We start from the raw sequence: 9,286 nt of genomic DNA on the forward strand, positions 1-9,286 counted from the left end.
CGCATGTACGTGTGTGCCCAAGAAATAAATAATGCTGTCAAATATTCTTTTCACTGTAATAATGTAAGAAAACCAGTCATCTTTCTTTTTGAAAGAGACACTGGAGGAAAATATTGTTTTCCTAATGAATGTCTTTGTTGTGGATGTAGTAACCTCTGTCTCGTGCTGAAATAGGTAAAGAGAGAGAAAATATTAACAGAGTTGTGGTGGGAACCTCTCCTGAAAGAGTTTTAGGAGGACAGGACCTTGGCGGTGGTCGTACATCACGATGTAGAGAAGTACAAAAGCAAATATGTTTATTGAGCAACATTCTCGAGCCCATTCCCACAGCAATTTTTAAATATGGAGATCTTGTGCCGATATTTGAACATAGTACTCCTACACACTACAGGTAGCAATATTTATCGTTATAATACCCAACAGATCACGCAGGTAGATCCTGTCGGACCGAAAACCGGAACTATGATGTTCACCTGTCCCTTTCTGTGCCACCCATTGTAGTGGCCACAGATAATCTTTTTGGTTCCTTCAAGAACTTGTTATTTCTTTAACTATGTTACGTATTTCGAAAAGAAATATGGTGGCGACAGAGTCTCCCCCCCGCCCCCCCCCCCCATGTACTGCATCAATTCACACAATGAAGACCTTTATAGTGTATAATATGTATAATATAATGCCACACATCTTCGTGAGCGTAACAAATCAAGTATAGACGGAAAAATGATACTGATTTACTTAGATCACAGTTAGTTTCAAAGAACCCACAACACTGACAAACATAAGTATATTCTACTTAATTTCTCTCTTGTAACACGTATGATAAACACGATCACAGCGTTATTCTGGAGACTTAGCACACTGTCAGACATCGTTTCAGATTCTTGATGGAATTTAAGTTACATCTATGAAACTTGTGCCAGAATGTCACAATGATGTGCAGCAAATCTCTTCTTCTCCTTGTAATTGTGTAATTAAAATCTAATTCTATTTAGCAAAACAATATTTAGGTCCAATTTATTTCGTGTGAAATGTACATGGAATAAAGGTAATCCTGTATCTTAGTTTTTTTCCTTTCTATTGCGAACGTGGTACAAGATATCTTGTTAATTCTGTCTTTAAAGCCTTTTTTATATTGTTACTTTTTAATAATTTTCTTGTGTTTTCAAACCATGCTACTGTTGATTTTTTCCAGACGTACGGAATGTTTGTTTCGTTAGCCTGATGTCTTTAATTTGGCAGAGGCGTCCAAAGGCGATTATCCTTCGTATTGGCATTGCTTCTGATATTTGTTGTATAATTTGTTAGACCTTAGATCTTCTCACTGTTACTAATTTTCCAAGCACCTGTTGTTTGTATTGCACTTGTTATATTCCTAATAATCCGTCTTTTACGTTCCCAAATCCTGTCAAGCCTTTAGTTTATCGTTCATCAATGACATGCCTATAAATATTACGATCTTATCATTATGGTAGTTAATTTTTGTGAAACGTTCGTTATTAGCAACGAGGTTGAAAGAGTCATACTAATGCAACTGGTGACATTCTGTAGATAACGCCACACCCGTTTAAAGTGACAGGGAGACAATAAGATGTATAAATTGGTTAGTAAATCATGGCGAACGCAAGGCGATTATAACTTAGCTATAACCGCGTTTCACCTTCGAATGTTCTCACCCATATATTGTAAACAATATATGATAGTTGGAACTTTAAGAGTGACATCCAGTTGTTTACAAAATAGACACGTTATTCAAAGTTTTACTGTCTTACCAGAGCCAGTTCTGTCGATTGCGCACATTAGCTATGACTTACACCACATGCACAAGAGCACTATCTTGCAAATTGATGGTCGCGTCTTGCAGAAAGCGTCGCCGCTTCTTTCTCTCACATGGTCGCGGGCTGTGTTCCAAAAATTAACAGCTTAGAGACAGCAGCGGCGACACTTTCAGCAGGACCTGCCCATCATTTCGCACAGCAATGCTCGGATGCATATGGCGCAAGTTGTGACTGATTTGTTCGATCGACGGGGCTGGGAAGTGCTGTATCACCCACCACACTCCTATCTCTTCAACTTGATATCTAAATTGAAGGAAGCACTTCATGAAATTCTCTATAGAACTTTTGCAGAGATTCGTTGAGCAATAAACCGCTCCACTTTAACAATCAACGTAACTGGCGTTGCTAAGGCAGCCTTACGACTTACAGTAAAACTTTGACAATTGTATTTATTTTGCATAAATTGTAAATAAATAGTTCCAGCCCTCGTAATTTACCTAATTATAAGATTTAATTAAAGAAACATTAAAAGCTGTTGGAAATACAATCACATGTGTCAGAAAAAAAAGAAACGTTCAGTTAAAACGAGCAGGTAGTTTAATTTTCGATGTATTTTGTATCTACATCGATAATGGTATTTGTCGATGGCAACTGCTTGTAGCGAAACTTGTTTCCTTTGGGAACGAGGTTTAAAAATTCCGTGTATTATGTGATAATCAAATCAAACGATCTTCCCAGACATTCATCTTCCAAACGTTTTCTACTGGTTGAAAAGAATACAGCAATGTATAACTTCACAATTTACGTTCATAGAACAGAATCGACGGTCTTCATGAGCAAATTTCCACTTTAATGATAGTTACAAATAGTTGTGTCAGTAAGCAAGTTTGTATTTTAATTATTGTGGTTTCCTAAATTTGAGGATGAAGTGGAAAACATATTAATAAATTTAGAAATTTACAAGAAACTTTTGCTACTGTGTGTAGACGCCTTAGTGGTGAACTAGAAAACGATACACGAATGCCTAAATTACATATTTCGGTAAGTAGTTGCCTAATACAAAGTAAACAAATCAACCAATAACGTAAAAAATCAATGGACATGATGGATACTTTCGTGATTCTCCTCTGTCTATTAGGAATTTATCATTCATTACGTAGGGGAAGCGTCTCAACCGACTAAAAATGAGTATAGTACTCATTTCAAGAATGGTAATCCAATACACTCGCTGATATTGATCTGTTTCACTACTGAACAGGTTTAGTGCTCACGTATTACGACTTCCTGATGATCGAAAAGCTCTTTAGAAATCAACGTGTATTCCGCAAGTAGCGGTTCAGCGAATGCTCACATTTTGTCCGTGATCCAGTGGGCGATAGACAGCAGTGCCGATGTGGGTGCCGTGTTCCTTGAATAATGGGAGGCAGTCGATCCGGTTCCGAACTGTCGCCTAGTGAAGAAATGATGCGTTAATGGATTATCGGACGAGGTTTGTGACTGAACTGAAAACTTACTAGGAGAACTCAGAACTTCGCTGTTAAAAGACAAGAAACCTGCCAAATCTGAATATCGATAAGGCATACGGCAAGGTGAATGTCATAGCACAGTTCCTATTGAAAATGTAGTCCAGTATCGCGGTTGCCTGATGAAGTCGTCTGCGTGGCTGATATGAAAGACTAAAACTACCGCTCGTCGTAGCTAGCACCAGAACAAAACAAATATAGGAGATACACGACGTAATGTAAACAAAACGCACTAACACATACAACAGAAAAGTACAAATGAAAACATAGCTAAGCCCTTATACTTTACATAAGGGTAACGCCACAAAGAATACACAGAAATATCGTGGTATTTATTAGATACGTCAGATCTACCACATACTGGCCCACCCGGGTAGTCGCACGGTCTAACGCGCTGCTTCCCGAGCGGGAAGGTGTGTCGGTCCGGTGTGACGGCCAGCCTGTGAATGGTTTTTAAGGCAGTTTTCCATCTGCCTCGTTGAATGCGGGCTGGTTCCCCTTATTCCACCTCAGTTACACTATGTCGGCGATTGCTGTGCAAATATTGTCTCCACGTACGTGTACACCATAATTAATCTACCACGCATGCATTTGGTGTTACACTCGTCTGTTATGAGACGTTTCCGGTGAGGGGGGGGGGGGGGGGGGACTGGGGGCCGAATCGCACAATAACCCAGGTTTCGCTGTGGGGCGGCGGTGGGGTGGGTGGACTGCTGTGGCCTGTTGTGTGGCTGTGAACTACTGAGGGCTACGGCGGGATGAAGCCTTTCCGTCGTTTCTATGTCCCTGGTTCAATACAAAATACAATGCAGACACACGCACACACTCACGCCATACTTTTAAAACTATGGGAAACCTATACAAATGAACATTTTATGTTATTAAAAACTACTATGACTGAAATGAACAACCAGCGCCGGCCTCTATTCACCGCCCATTTGGTGACCACCAACGGTGGTCCTCAAGTCAACTGGTGGTTCCTCTTAAGAAAAGCAATAATCTTCGAATGGCAAGATGGAATGGTAAACGGCACTATACTTCGATGCCATATAATTAAGAATTTAACATATATATTCAGCCTAAAAATATGACCACAAAGCAACTAAAAAAGTTATGCAGGCCTACGTAAACTACACGAAAAAGTATCCGGACACGTATTAGTGGACATTAACGTGGGATGTATTCAGCCTTCGCGTTCATGTTCGATTGAACTGTGCTACGGACGCTTTCACAGAAGTTTCTGAATGTCATTGCCTGAATGTCTTCCTGAAGAGCAGAAATCACAGGTGGTAGTGATGTTGGATGCTGGTTTCTGGCCTGAGGTCGACGTTCTAACTCATCCTAAACATCTTCCTATGGGCTAAGGTCGATACTTTGTAAGTTTCTGAATGTCAGTGCCTGAATGTCTTCCTGAAGAGCAGAAACCACAGGTGGTAGTGATGATGGATGCTGGTTTCTGGCCTGAGGTCGACGTTCTATCTCATCCTATAGATCTTCCTATGGGCTAAGGTCGATACTTTGTACATTGTCCATTTCATTAATGTTACTGTCCAAAAACTATTGCCTTACACATGTCTACGAACGTACTGTTGTACGCAGTACATAATGCTGTTAAATGCGTCCTTATTCTTCTGCATTTATTGTTTTCTTTAGCGCAATAAGGGGCCGCATCCTAAGCGCGAGAAACACTCCCATATCGTAACACCAACTGACCCTTACGTCACAGCTGGCACTACACAGGACGGCACTCGCCAAACCCAACCCTTCTATCGGATTGCAACAGGGTACAGCGATATTCGTCACTCCAGATAACTTTTTTTCCAATCATCACTGACTTTTACACCACTTAAAGAGCTAAGAACTGCATAGTGTGACCTACGGGGAACTGCTTGAACATTGTACCCATTTCTTTTTAACTCCCTACGCACAGCCATTTTGGTACCTGGACTTTTGGTAACACTTTGGAATAAATGAGTGATTCCTTCTGACGGTTTCAAGCGATGGTTTTCAACCCCCCTATGCATTCCATGCCTGCCGTTAGGTACCAGAGGACCCTATAAAGATGTTTCTGAAGAATATAATTTCCCACACCTGCTAATGATAACAGCATGACGAACTTCAGGGACTCTAGGAACTCAATATACATTGCAAAGTGTCGAATTCAGTACGACACTGTAATACGATTCTATTCAAGTCACCGTGCATTTAAGAAATCCGATATGGATTGCGACCAGTCGATCTGATCCAAACCGCTTACTTCACATGAAAACTTCTTTGGTCGTCATAACTGAAATTTGACGTAATTAAATTGGGAAACTACAGCCGTAATTTTTCCCGAGGGCATGCAGCTTTACTGTATGATTACATGATGATGGCGTCCTCTTGGGTAAAATATTCCGGAGGTAAAATAGTCCCCCATTCGGATCTCCGGGCGGGGACTACTCAAGAGGATGTCGTTATCAGAAGAAAGAAAACTGGCGTTCTACTGATCGGAGCGTGGAATGTCAGATCACTTAATCGGGCAGGTAGGTTAGAAAATTTAAAAAGGGAAATGGATAGGTTGAAGTTAGATATAGTGGGAATTAGTGAAGTTCGGTGGCAGGAGGAACAAGACTTCTGGTCAGGTGACTACAGGGTTATAAACACAAAATCAAATAGGGGTAATGCAGGAGTAGGTTTAATAATGAATAGGAAAATAGGAATGCGGGTAAGCTACTACAAACAGCATAGTGAACGCATTATTGTGGCCAAGGTAGATACGAAGCCCACGCCTACTACAGTAGTACAAAATTATATGCCAACTAGCTCTGCAGATGATCAACAAATTGAAGAAATGTATGATGAAATAAAAGAAATTATTCAGATTGTGAAGGGAGACGAAAATTTAATAGTCATGGGTGACTGGAATTCGAGTGTAGGAAAAGGGAGAGAAGGAAACATAGTAGGTGAATATGGATTGGGGGACAGAAATAAAAGAGGAAGCCGCCTGGTCGAATTTTGCACAGAGCACAACATAATCATAACTAACACTTGGTTTAAGAATCATGAAAGAAGGTTGTATACGTGGAAGAACCCTGGAGATACTAAAAGGTTTCAGATAGATTATATAATGGTAATACAGAGATTTAGGAACCAGGTTTTAAATTGTAAGACATTTTCAGGGGCAGATGTGGACTCTGACCACAATCTATTGGTTATGACCTGTAGATTAAAACTGAAGAAACTGCAAAAAGGTGGGAATTTAAGGAGATGGGACCTAGATAAACTAAAAGAACCAGAGGTTGTACAGAGATTCAGGGAGAGCATAAGGGAGCAATTGACAGGAATGGGGGAAATAAATACCGTAGAAGAAGAATGGGTAGCTTTGAGGGATGAAGTAGTGAAGGCAGCAGAGGATCAAGTAGGTAAAAAGACGAGGGCTAGTAGAAATCCTTGGGTAACAGAAGAAATATTGAATTTAATTGATGAAAGGAGAAAATATAAAAATGCAGTAAGTGAAACAGGCAAAAAGGAATACAAACGTCTCAAAAATGAGATCGACAGGAAGTGCAAAATGGCTAAGCAGGGATGGCTAGAGGACAAATGTAAGGATGTAGAGGCTTATCTCACTAGGGGCAAGATAGATACTGCCTACAGGAAAATTAAAGAGACCTTTATAGAAAAGAGAGCCACCTGTATGAATATCAAGAGCTCAGATGGAAACCCAGTTCTAAGCAAAGAAGGGAAAGCAGAAAGGTGGAAGGAGTATATAGAGGGTCTATACAAGGGCGATGTACTTGAGGACAGTATTATGGAAATGGAAGAGGATGTAGATGAAGATGAAATGGGAGATGTGATACTGCGTGAAGAGTTTGACAGAGCACTGAAAGACCTGAGTCGAAACAAGGCCCCCGGAGTAGACAATATTCCATTGGAACTACTGACGGCCGTGGGAGAGCCAGTCCTGACAAAACTCTACCATCTGGTGAGCAAGATGTATGAAACAGGCGAAATACCCTCAGACTTCAAGAAGAATATAATAATTCCAATCCCAAAGAAAGCAGGTGTTGACAGATGTGAAAATTACCGAACTATCAGCTTAATAAGTCACAGCTGCAAAATAGTAACACGAATTCTTTACAGACGAATGGAAAAACTAGTAGAAGCCAACCTCGGGGAAGATCAGTTTGCATTCCGTAGAAACACTGGAACACGTGAGGCAATACTGACCTTACGACTTATCTTAGAAGAAAGATTAAGGAAAGGCAAACCTACGTTTCTAGCATTTGTAGACTTAGAGAAAGCTTTTGACAATGTTGACTGGAATACTCTCTTTCAAATTCTAAAGGTGGCAGAGGTAAAATACAGGGAGCGAAAGGCTATTTACAATTTGCACAGAAACCAGATGGCAGTTATAAGAGTCGAGGGACATGAAAGGGAAGCAGTGGTTGGGAAGGGAGTAAGACAGGGTTGTAGCCTCTCCCCGATGTTGTTCAATCTGTTAATTGAGCAAGCAGTAAAGGAAACAAAAGAAAAATTCGGAGTAGGTATTAAAATTCATGGAGAAGAAATAAAAACTTTGAGGTTCGCCGATGACACTGTAATTCTGTCAGAGACAGCAAAGGACTTGCAAGAGCAGTTGAATGGAATGGACAATGTCTTGAAAGGAGGATATAAGATGAACATCAACAAAAGCAAAACAAGGATAATGGAATGTAGTCGAATTAAGTCGGATGATGCTGAGGGAATTAGATTAGGAAATGAGGCACTTAAAGTAGTAAAGGAGTTTTGCTATTTGGGGAGCAAAATAACTGATGTGGTCGAAGTAGAGAGGATATAAAATGTAGGCTGGCAATGGCAAGGAAAGCGTTTCTGAAGAAGAGAAATTTGTTAACATCCAGTATTGATTTAAGTGTCAGGAAGTCATTTCTGAAAGTATTCGTATGGAGTGTAGCCATGTATGGAAGTGAAACATGGACGATAAATAGTTTGGACAAGAAGAGAATAAAAGCTTTCGAAATGTGGTGCTACAGAAGAATGCTGAAGATTAGATGGGTAGATCACATAACTAATGAGGAAGTATTGAACAGGATTGGGGAGAAGAGAAGTTTGTGGCACAACTTGACCAGAAGAAGGGATCGGTTGGTAGGACATGTTCTGAGGCATCAAGGGATCACCAATTTAGTATTGGAGGGCAGCGTGGAGGGTAAAAATCGTAGAGGGAGACCAAGAGATGAATACGCTAAGCAGATTCAGAAGGATGTAGGTTGCAGTAGGTACTGGGAGATGAAAAAGCTTGCACAGGATAGAGTAGCATGGAGAGCTGCATCAAACCAGTCTCAGGACTGAAGACCACAACAACAACAAATTGGTTCCTATTCAACGTAACGCTTTCGGCCATTACATAAAATTTCTTGAATTTTTTTGTTTCTTCACATATCGATCGTTTTACTTACTTTTTTTTTTGCTCGTGTCCTTCAAGTTTAAGTATTTGGTCTCTCTTTTAGTAATTCTCACGAATCAGGAGGTTAAAAATACCTCGACTCAATAACAAATTTTGCTTAAAAGACGATTTGTAAATACTCTCAATTGTGAAGATCGATAAAGATATGTTGATATCTGTCGGAGTACTTTGTGAAAGCAATGTCCAATTTCAATTTCATAATCCTCTGATCAAATGGAACCTTTGGAATACATCACGAAAACACTGACTGATTTTTATTTCTACACATTTATCGCGATTTTTTTGCAACCTTTTAGCCCTTCCATCTCCTTTCAATCAGATTTATTTTTTAAATAAAATGATATAACATAAAATTATTTAACAATAATTTAAAAAGTCCAGTTCCCTTTCCTTTTTAATTTTATTTTCTTCTTTTACTTCTTCGCCATTTCTGTTTTTTTTTTTTTTTTTTTAATCCTGTCAAATACATTACGTGTAGTTTATGATAGAATAATAATAAATTCCTTAATGCGCTTAAGTCTTGTAATCTTTTGGAATTGCTTTTA

Source organism: Schistocerca piceifrons, chromosome 2 (assembly GCF_021461385.2).
Source record: "Schistocerca piceifrons isolate TAMUIC-IGC-003096 chromosome 2, iqSchPice1.1, whole genome shotgun sequence".
Lineage (NCBI taxonomy): Eukaryota > Metazoa > Arthropoda > Insecta > Orthoptera > Acrididae > Schistocerca > Schistocerca piceifrons.